At 43.6% G+C, this 18144-nt stretch overlaps 2 pseudogenes; both read left to right on the plus strand.

Annotated features, from left to right (window-relative positions):
- The first annotated feature begins 493 nt into the window (after window positions 1-493).
- On the plus strand, window positions 494-3750 carry LOC143559182 (uncharacterized; annotated as a pseudogene).
- A 1689-nt stretch (window positions 3751-5439) lies between these two features.
- LOC143561467 (NADH-ubiquinone oxidoreductase chain 2 pseudogene) lies at window positions 5440-6281 on the plus strand (annotated as a pseudogene).
- The last annotated feature ends 11863 nt before the right edge of the window (window positions 6282-18144 follow it).

The raw sequence follows: 18144 nt of genomic DNA on the forward strand, positions 1-18144 counted from the left end.
CAAACAACGTAACGAGTCTAAGGGCGCATGAAAGGAATGGACGGGCGAAGGAAAATGAAATATGAAAGAAAGATGCTTTGGGAGTGTGAGATAGGCGGACGGGGAGTACGCAGCCGAACAACCGCAGGGGCTTCCGGCAGTGATAGCTGAACTAACCAGATGGGCCACCCAAAACCTGGAGCTGACAATGAAATCAAAAATAAACGTCGGACCCAGGCTATCCGAAGAAGGCAGACTGAAGCGGAGGAGCAGAAAATGCAACATAACAAGGGGCGAACCAAAGGCTTGCGCGAAGGAAGAAGCGAATCAATCAGAATGGAGACAGGGAGGAGAGGTAAATGGTAGATTTTTGAGCCTGAACATATAAGCAACCTTCTATCTGGCCTCTGTACCAGTAGTGGAGTGGCTTGCTATTTTCAATCAGAAAAGGAAGATTGAGTAATGCAAAGGAGAAAGAAGTTATCCCCTCTTCTCTGGTAACCCGCCGCCGCATATGTCGAAAAAGAGGGAGCGGGGAAGGAAGAACAACCGTCTTACTTTGGCACATGAGGTGGCGGGTTTGGCTAGGTAACATAATGGAAATGTATGGGACTGCAAATCCTGGAATGACAGTTTGACCCCGTCCTTGGCCTCGAGGAGTGGTGAGCAGCGCGGAACTTGAATCAATCTTTTGGCATATAATATAGGGGGCTGGAAATCCACAGACAACATTCTGGAACTTCCAAACCAAAGAAATGCAACAGGAAATGAAATGTTACGCTTCAATAGAATGAATTCGGTAGTATTCTACCCTATGGTACATCAAAGGTCCTGTGCCACTTGAACTCAAATCTATCTTACCTTCGATCCATCGTTGTCCAGTTAAGCTAGCACATAAAAAAATGTTAGACCGGCTGACACAACCGAATTGGTTGAGGAAAAGGAAAGCCCAACGATCAAGCACTCCCGCCCCCAAAAGTGGAGACCGAAGAACCACCAAGTTGTTGAGACACGTCTGAAGAGGAGGCCGACGGCCTCTAAGTTTACCACGCTACCCATTAATGGACTATGAGGGGGGGAAGGTGAATGGGAACCGACCGAAAACCCAAACCGCTTGACCCCTTCATACTCGATTCATTAGGGTTGGGGATGGATGGAACCAATCAGAAGTGCAAATCGCGCAAGCGAAGCTGGGAAACGGACCGCAGCGCAACGACTAGGACTCGTGTCGGAGGACTTTTGAGCGTGAGCTACCACTCATGTAGTGGCAAGAACCCGCAACTCTCGAAGGGGCCACCAACCACCCAAATCATTGTAGCCAACCCTCTCTTTACTTTACTTAATGGATGGAGGTAGAGCCCTCCAACTCAAGCACGAAATCAATGTTGAGTCAACAATAATCCAGAGGGGCACCACCAAGCGGGATCGAGACCAGCCCCTTGTATATAGGGTTCCAAACCTGTGCTTCTTCAAATATCCCATCCCAGTAGGGGCTTCAAAGCTTAACTAAGAGAAAGTGGAAAGAAAAGGGGCGCGCTAGCTGCAATCAAACTAAAGCGCTAACGAGCAAGAATGCTTATAGATAGCGCTTTAGTAATAAGATAGGGCTTTTTCAGGAATGGATTCTTTGATTGAATAGCAGAAGTGCCACTTAGTTGTAGAAACTCGGAGAGACGGAGATGGGACTATTTCATACCTGCTAACTCCTAGGATGAGAAGTGGGTCCCTTGTTTTTGGCAGGAAGAGTTTCAGCCTTTGTTGCCCGTCTACTTAGTGAACTGACAGGACGCGAAGATCAATTGATCAATACGAATCTCGAGAGTGGATGGCTGATCGCCGCCTCCTTGTCCTGGAGGCTCTCCGGCCGGGGAGGGGCTAGCTATCGTAACCTTTTTCCCGGTGTATGTGAGGGTGACGAACTCCTTTTTGTTCGGTCATAGGTTGGTCCAAAGAATGAGAGTCGGCTTCCTTAAGTCCGTTGTTCCTCAGTAGCTCAGTGGTAGAGCGGTCAGCTGTTAACTGACTGGTCGTAGGTTCAAATCCTACTTGGGGAGAATTTAGAGTTCTCGATTTTCTGACCTAGCGCCCCCTGTCCTTCTCCTTAGTTTCTAAACTAGCAGAATCGCAGGACATCAAAAGTGGGAAGTTTCTTGTTGGTTTTTCTTCCTCACTCTCGAATAGGTGAACTTCGTTCGTTCAATTCTTAGGGAGAAGAAGGATGGGAATGAATCGGAAGACTGGAGTAGTCTCTTCATTAGCCGGAAGGAATTATTCTCCACTAGCCTCATTCCAAGAACGAACAAGAAAAGGCTTAAAGTTTAGGTAGGATAGATCGATGTGGTCCAATGGCTAAAGCTCTGCCAGCTTCTTGTAGACTTACTTCTCTTTAGGCTCCGAGTTCTTTATTTATTATTATTATAAAAATGATTCTTCGCCACTAGTGGCAACGTAGTTCTTGTTAATTAGCAAGGGGGAAGGAAGATCTCCACTCATTTCATTCATTCAGTGCATGCGGTGAGGCGCGACCCACAACAAACGAAGGGGGAAAGCTTGCTTGGCTTGCTGTAGCCCTATTTTTAGGCTTGGTAAGCGTAAGCTATTGTTGTAGGCTCGAGAAGGGTAGGCTCGCAGCTTCGCTCAGCTGAAGAGCCTGACTTTCTATAATTAGTCAAGCGCTAGCGCCCAACCGGGCTTTGAAGGGATAGGGAAAGGGAAGAAAAGAAAGAGGGTCACTCCTTTCAGGAAGATGGCTCGTTCATTCACTTGCTCATGAACTCGCAGCTTCGCCAGAAGCTACGAAGGGGGGCCTCGGCCCGGGAAGGGGAGAGTGGCCGAGTGGTCAAAAGCGACAGACTGTAAATCTGTTGAAGTTTTTCTATGTAGGTTCGAATCCTTCCTCTCCCACTTGTTGTAGACTTCAGAAAAGAGAAAAGAGGCATTCGTCAGCGTAGGAAGGCCAACCGAGCGAAGCTCCATTGGCCGTTCAGTGAAGTTCAATTGTATCGTATGTTAGTTAGAGAGGTTGGCGAACTACTACTATCTATAGGTTCCACATCCGTATCCAATCCCAACGAGAATAAAAGCGAGTAGCTTCTGGCTTGGCTTGTAGTCGTAGTATTTTAGCTAATATAGTCGTCGGCCTTCCTACACGCACGCGCTCGCCAGATTGCCTCCTTGGTTCGGTATGAAGCCAAGCCGATACATACGATAGGCGAAGGAAAGACCCCCATTTCATAGTGCCTGGGGAACGCAAGTTTGCTCAAGGATTAGAGAGGAGAGGTGGAAGAAAAGGCTCGGGATGAATTTAGGAGTCTTTGTGCGAGCCGTATGCGGTGAAAGTCGCACGTACGTTAACGAGGGGGGTTAGCGTCTATACGTGTAGTGTGGTGGTTGGGCCTAACTACCCTATTTGTTCCATGATCTATGGTTTACTGGAGCTACCCAGTTTGATCAATTAGCCAAGATTTTGACCGGATACGAAATCACTGGTGCTCTATCTAGTGGTATTTTTATGGAGATTCTATCTATCGCTATAGGATCCCTATTGAAGATCACTGCAGTTCCTTTTCGAGCGGCTGTAGGACGGACGGCCGCCTATAGGTGCTTCCTTGCTCGCGAGGAAAGAAAGAAGAGCTACAAGGTTAAGTTCAGATTTGACTGTTTGCATCATGGGACCAGATTACCCAAAAAATACCTGGGAAAAATGAAAAAAAGATATCTAGGTAACGAAAACTATAGGGGGCTGTATTGGCGAGATCCAACGGTGAATAGCTGCCCAAAAGAAAAACCGCCTGGAAGTCCGACGACCTTTAGTACTGTACTCTACCCCCGAACTAGCAGCCTTCGCGCCAAGCAAGACCTCCCTTGTCCCTTTCCTTTATCCATTCCGCCTCCTTCTTTGCTTTGTTCCAATAGAGTCTAAGGCAAAGCTAAAGTGGTTCGTATGCCTACTTTACATATTTGACGAAAGGGAACGAACTTAGTTTCGTTTCCGGGTTTATGGATTGGATTCAGTCAGCCTCATTCCTTCCTTTTTATGTTGTCGTGATGGTTACCAGCGAACACTCCCAAAGGCGACCCTCTCGAGTTTCCGACTGTTTTCTATATTGAAGTAGCCTATCGTCGCCCCTAAAGAAGTCACTATCAAAGAGCTCGCCCTACTGAAGTACCAAAGGTGCGCTCAGCCCGGTGACTAAGAAATGGGTTTGCGCTTGATGTTGAGGTTTTTCGAGGGAAGTAGGGCTCTTATTGACTAAAAGTGGGTTCTTGGCTTTCCTTTAGAATGAAAGTTTTTATGAAGCCCCTACTACTTACTTTGTTTGATTTAAAAGGCGAACGGCCCCCCAGCAAGTCGTATGGGGCGGGGTGCTTGTGATAAGCTGCCTTGGATATGAGGAATTAGAAAAAAGAAAATAAAACGAAAGGAAAAGTCCCATATTTGATGAAGAACATTGTATCAATAGATAGGAATGAGTGTTTGATATAGGGGATAGAATCCATCTGCTCTTTCTCTCTCCATTTTACTTCCCCTCTAACCCGGGGGCCGGGCGGCGGCGGGCGCGGGAGGAAGAAAGCTAAGAGAAGACGCTCTTCTCTTAGGTCCTTTTTTTTCAGTGCAGGAAAGCGCTCTCTTTTTGTCATCCCTGCAGCTTTCCTTTGCAGATTTTTTATTGAACGCTTGGCGTAGCTAGGACCCTTCAAATCATGTTTGAGCCTATGTTCAAACCAAACAAACCCACCTCCTATTTGAGTCAGGCCGGAAAGAATGCTCGCCAAGTTCAGATAAGGGAATGCATCCCCCAACCATTAAACGAGAGGCTCTACGAAGGGAGGGGGATGCGGCGGGGGAAGGAAAAGGATTTCGGAGATCGAGATTTTCTTTATTTTTCATAGAAAATGAAGAAGGCCGAGGATGGCCTACGGTGCGTCTTATCTGAAGGGAACACGCTTTTTCGACCGCGGGGTGGTATAATTGTCGGGCCCTCTCCTCGTTCCGCCCGCTGGCCTATTGGGATAGCAGCCTTCGGGCTTTGCCTGTCCTTTCTAATCAAGAATTATGGCTCGGCCGAGGAAAGCGCTGGCAACAACAGAAAGGAAGGGTCCATGTAGCTGCTGCGCCCGCCCCCCTCTTAGTCAATGGGGCAGCAGGTTCGACATCTACTACAAAAGAGAGAATCCACTTCAGATAACCACACCTCTGCTAGGCAGCGTGTGGAATGGATGAGAGCGGACTTTATTGGATATATAATCCAAGTCGAGAGTAGAGTTACAGGAACAACCGTGTGATGGAAAACGACTTTCACGTTCGGTTCAGAGAGAACTTTTTTCGTTGAGAATTCCTCGTTCCATCTCGATAGACCAGCAGCGAATTTAAAACTTGTGGGGCCTATCTATTCCATCTCTCGAGCCCCGAAGAAAACCCTCCTCCCCTTCGGATTCCATATCTCTTTTGACTCTATATATGTTGGCACCTGATATCTATGAGGGTTCACCCACCCCGGTTACTGCATTCCTTTATATTGCGCCTAAAATCTCTATTTTTGCTAATATTTCACATCTTTCTATTTATGGTTCTTATGGAGCTACATTGCTTAAAATGACGATAGATGCATTCGCCATAGTTTCAGCATTACGGAAAAACCATGTCAAATATATTGCGGATTTGGGCGCTCTAGCCAAAACAAATCCTATTTCGGCTATTACCTTCTCCATTACTATGTTCTCCTACGCAGGAATACCCCCGTTAGCCGGCTTTTGTAGAAAATTAAATTTGTTCTTCGCCGCTTTGGGTTGTGGGGCTTACTTCCTAGCCCCAGTGGGAGTAGTGACTAGCGTTATAGGTCGTTGGGCGGCCGGAAGGTTGCCACGAGTAAGTCAGTTTGGGGGACCGAAGGCAGTTCTCCGTGGACCGGACACGTAGCTTACCGAATCAGTTGCGACACGGATGGGAATGCATGCTATGAAAGATAGGGTCAAGTCTGATACATCAACCGTCTACTCAGTATCCTTGTATGAGTCCACAATCACTACACGAGATGAACCTTGGTTTGGTGAATTGTAGTTAGCCTTAGGTGTAATAGGACTCTCAGTTACTGTACGGGATCGTATACTGAGGTGCTCCCCGCCGGTTGTTGGAACGACGCGAGCCGGGCCGGGTCTCGATTTAGAAAGATGAAGGGCCCAAAAGTCTAAATAGGGAGTTATAAATTCCCCATCTCATTGGGGGCGGAAAACGAATCAGCATCTCGATGTGATACAGCCTTTTCTATTTTAGTTGGGAAAGAACGGCGAAGTCCATCCGAACCGTCCAATGAAGATTAAGAGGAGAGCAAAGCGCCAATGGTGCGCGAAGCGCATGCGAAACGGGCACGGAGAAAAGGAAGTTTGGAGGAGAAGCAGCCGAGCTCATCCCCTTCGCTTCCTGGGTCCAAAGCAGTGCAGTCTTTCCTGGCCAAAAAAGGATTTGGGGCTTCTATGCTACGCTACTTCACTAGAACCTACTTCTTCATCCTAGCTCTCCAATTGACTGTCTGTCTGACTCCAGCTTTCATTTCAGTTACTGATTCGCCTATCCTCTCCCTTCCGGTCTAGCTAGTTTTTATTCCTCTATCTAGGCCAACATTCATTCTAAGACTTTCACCAGCAAGGGATGAAAGAGAAGAGCAGAGGGTGGTAGGCTTAGTAGGGCTCGAACCTACAATATCGCCGTTATGAGCGGTACGTTTCAACCAATTAAACTATAAGCCCCTTCAACCAATTAAACTATAAGCCCTACGGATCTCTGCATGCAATTCGCTCACTTCGGGAAGAGCCAACGGAAAGAGGAGGCCTTTGCTCTATCTGCTTCTTCCTCTCCCCTGGAATGAACAATTGGAAAAAGAAAGAATTACAAATATCTTTTTTTAAGATAGATAAATAATTATATTTTATATATATAGAAAATGCTTTTTTAATCTAGAAAAATGAAGTTAAGCAAGCGGCCCTTTCGCGACTCAAACTGCCGGTACGCTTTCCGGCTCGCAACCGGGCGGAGGCTCTCTATTTGCTTGCAATGCCGGCTCTTCGCCTTTAGTTAGAAGTAGAAGTAGAGGGCGCCGTTTGCCCCCACACTTCCTAAAAAGTAAAAAAGTATGGATGAAGTAAGAAAAAGTACAAAAGGAATGATAAAAAAAACTTGGTTATGGGAACCGAAGGTTAGGCAAATTTAGTATATCTACACCTATAAAAGTGTATTCCTACCCTTTCCCCTTTCTGTCAATGTTGCCAATTCCCAGAAGACTAATGTACCCTCGTGTATACAGTTGTCCAGCTACTTTCTTCCTCCAACTTTTTTGGCCACTTCCGGCTTCCCCACTTTCGCATCTGTCATTTTGGGAGAGCTTTCTTCGTGGCGGAGCATTTAGCAATGCTAGCAGCCTGGTGAGGGCTGGCTGTCTGGGGATATTTTAAGGTAGGGCCTGCTGGCTTGCTTCTCATGAGATTGGGTAAGGGAATCGGAAATGGCTAATAAACCGGGCGGTCGGGCTTTTGGGCACACGGAAAAGGGGAAGTGAATGGAGGGTGCTTATGAGCTAGAGTTGGGGGTGGGGTCACTATAGTGGCTAGGGTGAGTCTTCCTACACAGCTGGATGCCCGGCTCTAGACGAAGCTGAGGGGTTACCACCACATCCTCTCTCGATAGACTCGAAGCTCTTCATAGTCAGGCGTGGTAGAAAATCTTCTCTAAAAAATAGACAGACCAGAGATGACAGAGGAAGGTATTCGGTTCAAAAAAGATACGGCAGTCAGAACAGCTTCAGTACAAAAAAATTGACTAAGGACAGAAGCAAGCTACAAGCAATAGCCACCGCTTTCGTTTAATCTTTCAAAAAATCAAAAAGAAAAAAGAGAATCTTTTTTCTTTTTTCGTTTTTGAGTTATTTTTAGAAGAGAGAAAGAGTAGAAACAAAGGGTACACTCTCTAGAAGATTTGCTCAGAGCTGTTCACTTTCGCTCGGTCGACTGGTATCTTGAAACCTCATCGCTTGCGGGGGCAGGAGTGGAAACATCTGAGAGAGCGCTTCGCGAAAGAAGCGTGTGGCACGGTGAAGGGTTCCTGATGTGTTGTAAAACACACTTACTTTCCTTATGATTTTATCATGGTTTTTATGCTTAATTGTTTATTTTATGAAAGTATTGGGGGTTAAGTGCAATAATTTACAAATTTTAAATGTTAATTGTAGGTTTATGAAAGATGGTGAAAAAAGAGTTAAGTTGGAAGATTCTAGGGGCCTTTTGGTCAAGTTTCAAAACTACAACTCAAGGCCCGACCCAAGCCCACAAGTTAGAAGCCTTACATGATATTATATTAAGTTAATTAACTTAATTTTCTGCCATAACAGCCCTAAAAATCCCGAAATTCAGCAGCCCAACCCCCTAGGCAGATTGCGATCGGCAGCAGCAAGGAGAAGGAAGAAAAAGCTTGTGGCGGCTAGGGTTTGGTGGCTGTGATGGCTGGAAGAGAAGAAGAACACCAAGGAGGGTTTCATACAGCAGCTAAAGGTCTTATAAATCCATAAACTCAGCTCATAAACTTTAAGTAATCATCTTTAAACTTTGTTTCTTGTTCAAGAACCCTAACTAGTTGAATTGATCTTTTTCTTTGGATTGTTTTGCAAGTAATTTATTGTTTGACTTTGATTTAGTTATTCTTGGATTTTGAATGAGTTTGATTATGTTTATGTTTATGTTTATGATGTTTTACTTGAATGTTAACGGCTGTCCAAACTTAATGAGTAGCTAATCTTGTTTGTTCGACCTAGGTTTGATGAATATTGTTAGGTTTTGACTAGTAATATGGATTGTTAATGATCATGTCTTAAATTGTTAATGTAAAGTTTGATTTAACAGCAAATTAGATTGTGTTTAGTGGCTGTGTTTTTTTTTTATTATACCTAATAACCTCGTGCTTTAATTAATTGAATCGGTTTTGATTAGTTGTTGCATGTTTAAGGCTCTTTACTTTGTGTTTAGGGTTTATTTGCGGGAAGTACAATCGTAGGGATAAGTGGGTAAATTAATTAGGTAAAATTAGTTGTGAAACACCTTCTTATAGACCGAGAGGTGATAAGAAGTAAACTCGTCTCATTACTTTTACTTGTTAGAACTAAGATCGCGCGAGAGCGGGTTTTGTTCTTGTCGGGTTTAGATGTTTGAGCGATTAGTTGGTCTAGTTTAAGTTAAGTTGAATTGTTCCACTATCCTTGGTTGCGTAGTATTCATTTCCATTAGGCTAGTGTGTCGGTTAGACCGAGAGGTGAGTCGGCATTAGAACACATTAATAATTTGTTTTCCCAGTTTGTTCTTAAAATCAACTAAGATAAGTTAGAGTTTGTTAGTGAGACCGAGAGTTGATCTAACCTTCTTTAGCTAACCATAGTTGTGTCATCCTTTAGAACCGGTGTCGTGAGAGTTTTCAATCCATTGTCTTGTCATCTCCTTCAATATGATTCTTACCTAGGTAGACGTTTTTATCACTGCAGTAAAAGTTTCCGAAGTTTTGTCAAAAGTTTTCATTTAGTTAAGTTAAGTAGTTAAATAATCTAAAAAAAATCAATTAAATATTTTGGTGAGTCTTGGTTAGAGTTTAGTGATTATAAACGTTTTCACGTGTCTTCGAGTTCGATATCCAGACTTTCCTCATCTGTGCTATACGCGACCGGTACACTTGCCGTTTGTGTGAACTAGGATAGAATGTTTGGTTTTTAAAGCTTAGTTGCGACTTGTGTTTGACATATATATATATATATATATATATATATATATATATATATATATATATATAAATATATATATATATTCGCACATCAAGTTTTTGGCGCCGTTGCCGGGGATACGGTTTGAGGCGTATTAAAAACAACTCGAGTTAGGACTTGCCTTGTTTACTACTTGTTTTTCTTATTTGTTTTGTTTGTTAGTTTAAAATAGTTTAGCTAATTATAGTTTCGTTTTTTATTTTAATAGTTGTATGCGACGTACTCGATCTTTAGGACCACCAGAAATTGAAGGATTTCCCGAACCAGAGGGAGAGCTTTTTGAGAGACGTCGTACAAAACCGTCTTCCAGTTCATCTACATCCGTCAGTAATACGTTCTCTTCTCCTACTTTTTTTAACCCGTCATTAGGGATAGGATTATGGGCGACGCGAATCCACCACCGAGGAGGACAGTTGCAGACCGGGCCCGTCCGGTCGATGCTGGCGCGAGATCCAGCATTGCTCCACCAGCTATAGGAGTTCAAACAACTTGGCAGATTCCATCTAATGTTCTGAACACGATTGCTCATTCTGCTCAATTTCACGGGTTACTCAATGAGAACCCACATGCTCATATCACTCGCATCACACGAATTTGCGACACGTTTCATCTTGCCGGCGTATCCGAAGACACCATCAAACTCCAAATCTTTTCGTTCTCACTCGTTGATCATGCGAGTCTGTGGCTTGAGTCCCTCCCATAGGGATCCATTGCTACTTGGGCTGCCATGCAGACCCAATTTCTTGAAAAATACGATCCTCCGGCTAAGGCCGCTCGTTTGCGTAACCAAATTCATTTTTTCCAGATGGAGGACACCGAGAGCTTCTACGAGGCGTGGGAAAGGTTCAAAAATCTACTTGCGTTATGTCCAAACCACGGCCTACAAGACTGGGCGGTTGTTGAGAAGTTCTACAACGGAGTGACGTACGCAACTCAGAGTATGCTCGACACAGCTGCAGGAGGTAACCAACTGACAACGAAGGATACGGATGAGTGCATTGCCTTGTTTAACGGTTTAGCCATGAGTGGATACCAGCGACCACCAGTTAAGAGTACCAAAACCGTCGATTCTCTATCACGCGGCATGCATTCGGTCGACACGAGCACCGCACTTGCGGCACAAGTTGAAGCGTTATCAAAGATCGTGAAGGACTTGTAGATGAAAAGTAAGTTATGCGAGATCTGTAGAGGGGGACATGATGCGAGATCTGTAAGTAAGTTATGCCCCGTAAGTTTCCAGGAGGAGGCAGTCGACTACGTTAATAATCCAAACCGAAATCAACATTCTTTCAATTCTTATAATTCGGGGTGGAGAGGTAACCAAAATTCTAACTGGAGGAACGGAAATCAGTCCGGCTTCCAGCAAAGTCAGAGCCTATTCCAGGATTCCGGTAAGGGAACGAGTAGTGGGGAGAAGAAGCCCACGTTAGAGGAGATGATGGCACAGCAGACACAGATGCTGTCGCAACTCATGACTCAAGAGGACTCCCGTCACAAAGAAACTCAAGAGAAATTCCGGGAGCACGAGTCATTCATGAGAAATCAAGGAGCGTCAATTCAAAATCTTGAGCGTCAGATAGGAGAGATAGCAAGTCGTCTAAATGAGAGGTCGCCAGGTACACTTCCAAGTAACACTGAACAAAATCCGAAGGCCTTCGCGAAGGCTATGACGACAATGAGCGGTGCAGGGGCACGTAGCGAGCCCGTGATTCAAGAGGCGATGAGAGGAGTCGTTAACGAGCCTGCGGTAGATGTAGAGGAGCAGGTAGACGAGGAGATTCAGTTGGAGTCTCCACCGGCCAAGGTGCATCAGAGGCACAACCCCAGAAGTTCAGCACAGGCCAAGAACAAACCATTACCCAGCACACCACCGAGAGTCTACAAACCTAGAGTCCCATACCCCGGGAGAGTCCGTAGGGATAGAGACGAGGAGCAGAACTCCAAATTTCTTAATCTTCTGAAGCAACTTCATCTTAATATTCCTTTCCTTGAGTCACTTACCCAAATGCCCAAATACGCAAAGTTTCTTAAGGATATTCTTTCGAACAAAGAGAAGTTAGCCGAAGTCTCTTCCATTCCTCTGAGTGCTGGTTGCTCTGCAGTCTTGCAGAGAAAGTTACCAGAAAAGATGTCCGATCCTGGGAGTTTCACAATTCCCTGCATCTTGAGTGATAATACGGTCGTCCATGCGCTGGCAGATCTTGGTGCCAGTATTAATCTCATGCCGTATTTCATGTATCGCAAGTTGGGTCTAGGCGAACCGAGGCCTACCCGTATGAGAATCCAGCTTGCTGATCGTTCTGTGAAATACCCCCGAGGGGTGGTCGAGAACATGCTTGTTCGTGTTGACAATTTCATCTTCCCGGTGGACTTTGTCATCCTGGACATGAACGATGACGATAGTGTCCCACTCATCTTAGGCCGACCATTCCTTGCCACTGCACAGGCATTGATCGATGTCTGCGAGGGTAAATTAATCTTTAGAGTTGGGGATGAGAACGTCACCTTTGACGTTCGACAGTCACTGAAACACCCCAAGTCTGCTGATAACTCCTTATACTTCATTGATACCATCATGGAGCATGTAGGGGAGTTTCTCAGCGAAATTTGTGGAGGATCTGCCTCCGATACCCAAATTCTCGATAGGGAGATTCGAAGAAATTTTGCCAGTCCTTAAATGACGACACCGAGTCGCATAACCCTGAATTTGGGGTGTCTGCTGAGATCGTACGAGACAATCAGATAGACCGACCTTCATTCGAGAGTACTCCTTCTTCCTTAGAGCTTAAGGATTTACCTTCCCACCTTGAGTATGCATTTTTAGATGAAGAGGGGAAGCTTCCGGTTATCATTGCATCTGCTTTGACCGAGGTCGAGAAGGAGAAGTTGTTGAGGGTGCTACGAGAGCACAAGGAGGCTATTGCATGGAAGATTATCTATATCAAGGGTATCAACCCTTCGTTTTGCACTCATAAAATCCTCATGGAGGAAAATTTCAAAACTATCGTCCAGCCGCAACGGCGGCTTAATCCGAAAATGAAAGAGGTCGTAAAAAAGGAGATCATTAAACTCCTTGATGCGGGGATCATTTTCCCCATTTCTGATAGTGCTTGGGTGAGTCCAGTCCAAGTGGTTCCTAAAAAGGGTGGCACGACTGTCGTCACCAACGAGAGGAACGAGCTTATTCCCACGAGGACTGTGACGGGATGGCGAGTCTGCATCGACTATCGCCGATTGAATGATGGCACCAAGAAAGACCACTTTCCTCCCCCATTCATTGATCAGATGTTAGAGCGTTTAGCAGGTCAGCAGTACTACTGCTTCCTAGATGGTTTCTCCGGGTACTTCCAGGTTCCGATAGCTCCTGACGACCAGGAGAAAACCATTTTCACCTGCCCTTACAGAACGTTTGCTAACAAACGCATGCCGTTTGGACTTTGTAACGCTCCGGCCACATTCCAGAGGTGTATGGTGGCCATTTTCCATGATATGATCGAGGACTCCATGGAGGTGTTCATGGACGATATTTCCGTATTTGGGAGTTCCTTCGATCATTGTTTATCAAATCTCGAGAGGATGATGTCCCGCTGCGTTGACACCAACCAAGTCCTTAACTAGGAAAAATGTCATTTCATGGTTCGCGAGGGCATTGTTCTAGGTTATCGAATCTCAAGTGCGGGGATAGAGGTTGACCGGGCAAAGGTCGAGACCATTTCGAATCTTCCCCCGCCTACTTCTGTGAGATCAATTCGTAGCTTTCTAGGTCATGTCGGGTTCTACCGCCGATTCATCAAAGATTTTTCTAAAATCGCGAGACCCATGACTAAACTTTTGGAGAAGGATGCTCCATTTGTTTTTTCTGAGCAGTGTATCGAGGCGTTTGATCTTCTAAAAGACAAACTTGTTAACGCCCCAATCATGGTTGCTCCCGACTGGTCGTTACCATTCGAGTTGATGTGTAACGCGAGCGACTTCGCAGTCAGAGCGGTTCTTGGACAACAGAAGGATAAACATTTCCATCCGATCTACTATGCGAGCCGGACCTTAAATGGGACACAGGAAAGCTATACCACCACCGAAAAAGAGCTTTTAGCTGTGGTGTTCGCTTTCGACAAATTTAGGTCCTATTTGGTTTTGTCCAAAACGATTGTTAATACGGATCATGTCGCTATTAGATATCTTTTCAGCAAGCAGGATGCTAAGCCTCGTCTTATCCGATGGATCCTGTTGCTTCAAGAGTTTGATATAGAGATCCGTGATAAAAAGGGGGCCGAGAATGTGGCGGCTGATCATCTTTCACGTCTAGAGGGAGTTGATTTAGGAGATTCGGAAGTTAGGATCGACGATCGTTTTCTGACGGAGAGTCTGATGTTTGTTACTGCACAAGAGGAAGGTTTTCCATGGTTTGCTGATTTCGCGAACTATCTTGCTGACGGATACCTCCCAAAGATGCCTTACCAGCTAAAGAAGAAATTCTTTGCTGACATCAAATTTTACCTTTGGGATGATCTATATCTTTTCCGCATTGGTGCTGATCAGCTTATTAGAAGGCTGTAGATGTCAAGGAAGGATGGCAAATTTTGAGCCATTGACATGTGGGACCGACTGGAGGTCACCACGGTGTGAGTTCTACGGCAAAGAAAGTCTTTGATTCTGGTTTTACTGGCCGTCTATCTTTAAGGATGCTCATCTGTTCATTAAGAGTTGTGATCGTTGCCAACGTGTCGGCAACATTTCTTCGCGAAACGAAATACCCCAGAATGCCATTCAAGTTTGTGAGGTTTTTGATATTTGGGGTATTGATTTCATGGGACCGTTTCCATCTTCGCGTGGAAACAAATACATACTCGTGGCCGTCGATTACGTGTCTAAGTGGGTTGAGGCTAAAGCTCTACCCACCAATGATGCCCGAGCGGTTGTCCATTTTCTAATAAGTCTATTTGCTCGTTTTGGAGTCCCGAAAGCCTTGATAAGTGATCGAGGTACTCACTTTTGCAACTCGCAGATGGATAAGGCGTTGAAGCGTTATGGGGTCACCCATCGGCTTGCGACCGTCTACCACCCACAGACTAGTGGGCAAGTAGAAGTGAGTAATCGGGGAATCAAACGTATTCTCGAGAAAACGGTTGGTTCAAATCGTCGGGATTGGTCCAACAAATTAGATGACGCTCTGTGGGCATTCCGTACAACATACAAGACTCCGACTGGTTCCACACCATTTCGGATGATTTATGGGAAGGCCTGTCATCTTCCTGTTGAATTAGAACACCGCGCTTCATGGGCCCTTCAAAGGGTTAATCTTGATTTACCCGCCGCAGAGGGTAATCGTTTCCATCAATTACACGAATTAGAGGAGCTCCGGGATCACGCATATGCACAATCATTTCAGTATAAGAAGCATACGAAGGAACTGCATGATAGGAAATTGAAGGGTAATAAGCAGTTCAAGTGTGGGGATAAGGTTTTACTGTATAACTCACGGTTGAGGTTATTCCCGGGAAAGTTGAAATCCCGATGGTCGGGACCATTGACGGTCACTGAGGTTTTCCCGTATGGCACGATTGAGAAACAAGATCGAAGCGGGAAGTTTAAGGTGAACGGCCATAGATTGAAGCACTACATAGGAGAGCCGATAACTGATCAAACAGTCGAGGTGTTCTACCTTGACTCATTCACCGAGGAATAGTCGTGATGGATGCATCACTCGGGAGACAGCCCGAGTTGTAGAGTTTGTATTACGATTCTCTTTATTATCTGTTTTTATTTATTTTATTTTTATTTATATTTATAAAAACATAAAAATACAAAAAAAATTAAAAATTAAAAAAAAATAATCAAAAACACAAAAATATGTTTATTTTTTATGTTTTTGTTTTCTGTTTTGTACGCCGCTACATGCGAGCGAGTTTGAGTTTTTACAGGCATTATTATGTTCATGGTAGCTCTGATGGCATTTTGGAACTGGTTCACCCGAGGTTGCGGCCGCAAAAGAAATGCTATACGGTCGTTCGTTCGAGTCATACACAGCTGATGAAGAATCTGCATCTAAACCAGGGGAGTAACCCGTTCTCTATTTTAATTTCTGCTCTTTCAAGTTTTAAAATTATGCTTTACGTTTTATTTTTATTTTATTTCTTTTCCTTGTTCTCATCGAGGACGATTTCGTTCTAAGTGTGGGGATGGGAATTTATTTTACTTAGTTGTAGAAAAAAAATTTTAAAAATAAAAAGGTTTCACTTGTTTTTCGTTTTCGTACGTTGTTTAAAAAAAATGTCCCATGTTTTTAGTTTCTTTTGCATTAAAGTGGGAGATGATGATATTTATCGGAAATCGGTTTTTCAAACTACTAATAATATGAGATAAATAAAAGAAAACGCACTTAACTTGGGATGTGTTGGTAGGCTCAGCCTTGAAAATGAAAGGGCAAATTTGATAAAACGGTTAAACGGAAATCTTTTGTGGGTAAAGCGTTTTGTCCGTGGAAAATAAGCAATGAAAGGTCGGGCCATACTCAAGCCTCAAATTTTGGTATGAAAAAAGTGGTAGTATCATGAGTTTTAAAAATTTGAATACGTTATCATATGATGCTTTGGTAGGTTTAACGTTAGAGTATGCCGTGTAGCCTTTGATATAAATCTTAAACTGCTAGTTTAGTGTTTTACACCTCATTGGCATATGGTTTTATAACCTTAAATCCTGTATTGATGGGATGCTTCGGGTCCGGAGACCATGGGTCTGTATGCAATCTATTTATCTGGGTATTCACAATTCCTAAGTGGGGTTGTGGATGTTTAAAATCAAGCCAAAGAGCAAACCCTTATAAGTCTATAAACATGATCACAAAAGTACAAAAGTACAAATACACTACAGACTTGATCATCCACGCTGTTAGCCATGTGGGGTCCTCTTGCTCGCGTCTCATTACCATTAAGAAGCGAACCACAAGGGACACGCTACATGTAAGCCCTACAGATGAAATTTTGCATACTCGCCTATGGTGATGGATTTGGGGTATTGCTTGATAACGGGGGTATGTCATGTTGTGGGGAACACTAGCTATGAATTAATTGAACCTTAATCGTATCTAATGGCTACTTGGTAGACTTTGATGCTTAAGCTTAGGTGGATAAACAATACCCTTGATCGTCTTAACTATTCATAAATATTGAGCAACAAAGTTTTAATTCTGCTAATTTAGAGGTTTAAGTCAAGTTGGGGTGGTCTGGTCCGGTAAAAGCTGAAAATAAGCGGGTCTTAATTGTGTAAACCACTAAGTAATATTATTGTCGGATCTTATTTGTCCCGGTAAAGATTAAGGCATGGTTTTAGGTGGACAACATTATCGATGATCGCGGTTTTTACGTTTTTCTGAGCTTTAAAATCTAACCTATATGTTTGATTTGACTATGATTTTCTGATTCTGATCCAACTGCAGTCAAATCTTTTTCAGGGACGAAAAAGTCTTAAGTGTGGGGATGTTTGATGTGTTGTAAAACACACTTACTTTCCTTATGATTTTATCATGGTTTTTATGCTTAGTTGTTTATTTTATGAAAGTATTGGGGGTTAAGTGCAATAATTTACAATGTTTAAATGTTAATTGTAGGTTTATGAAAGATGGTGAAAAAAGAGCTAAGTTGGAAGATTCTAGGGGCCTTTTTGGTCAAGTTTCAAAACTACAACTCAAGGCCCGACCCAAGCCCACAAGTTAGAAGCCTTACATGATATTATATTAAGTTAATTAACTTAATTTTCTGCCATAGCAGCCCTAAAAATCCCAAAATCTAGCAGCCCCAACCCCCTAGGCAGATTGCGATCGGCAGCAGCAAGGGGAAGGAAGAAAAAGTTTGTAGCGGCTAGGGTTTGGTGGCTGTGACGGCTGGAAGAGAAGAAGAACACCAAGGAGGGTTTTATACAGCAGCTAAAGGTCTTATAAATCCATAAACTCAGCTCATAAACCTTAAGTAATCATCTTTAAACTTTGTTTCTTGTTCAAGAACCCTAACTAGTTGAATTGATCTTTTTCTTTGGATTGTTTTGCAAGTAATTGATTGTTTGACTTTGATTTAGTTATTCTTGGATTTTGAATGAGTTTGATTATGTTTATGTTGATGTTTATGATGTTTTACTTGAATGTTAATGGCTGTCCAAATTTAATGAGTAGATAATCTTGTTTGTTCTACCTAGGTTTGATGAATATTGTTAGGTTTTGACTAGTAATATGGATTGTTAATGATCATGGCTTAAATTGTTAATGTAAAGTTTGATTTAACAGTAAATTAGATTGTGTTTAGTGGCTGTGTTTTGTTTGATTATACCTAATAACCTCGTGCTTTAATTAATTGAATCGGTTTTGATTAGTTGTTGCATG

Source organism: Bidens hawaiensis, unplaced genomic scaffold, assembly GCF_021521415.1.
Source record: "Bidens hawaiensis isolate Kalapana, Puna unplaced genomic scaffold, B.hawaiensis_p1.1 tig00000097_1, whole genome shotgun sequence".
In the NCBI taxonomy this organism is placed as follows: domain Eukaryota; kingdom Viridiplantae; phylum Streptophyta; class Magnoliopsida; order Asterales; family Asteraceae; genus Bidens; species Bidens hawaiensis.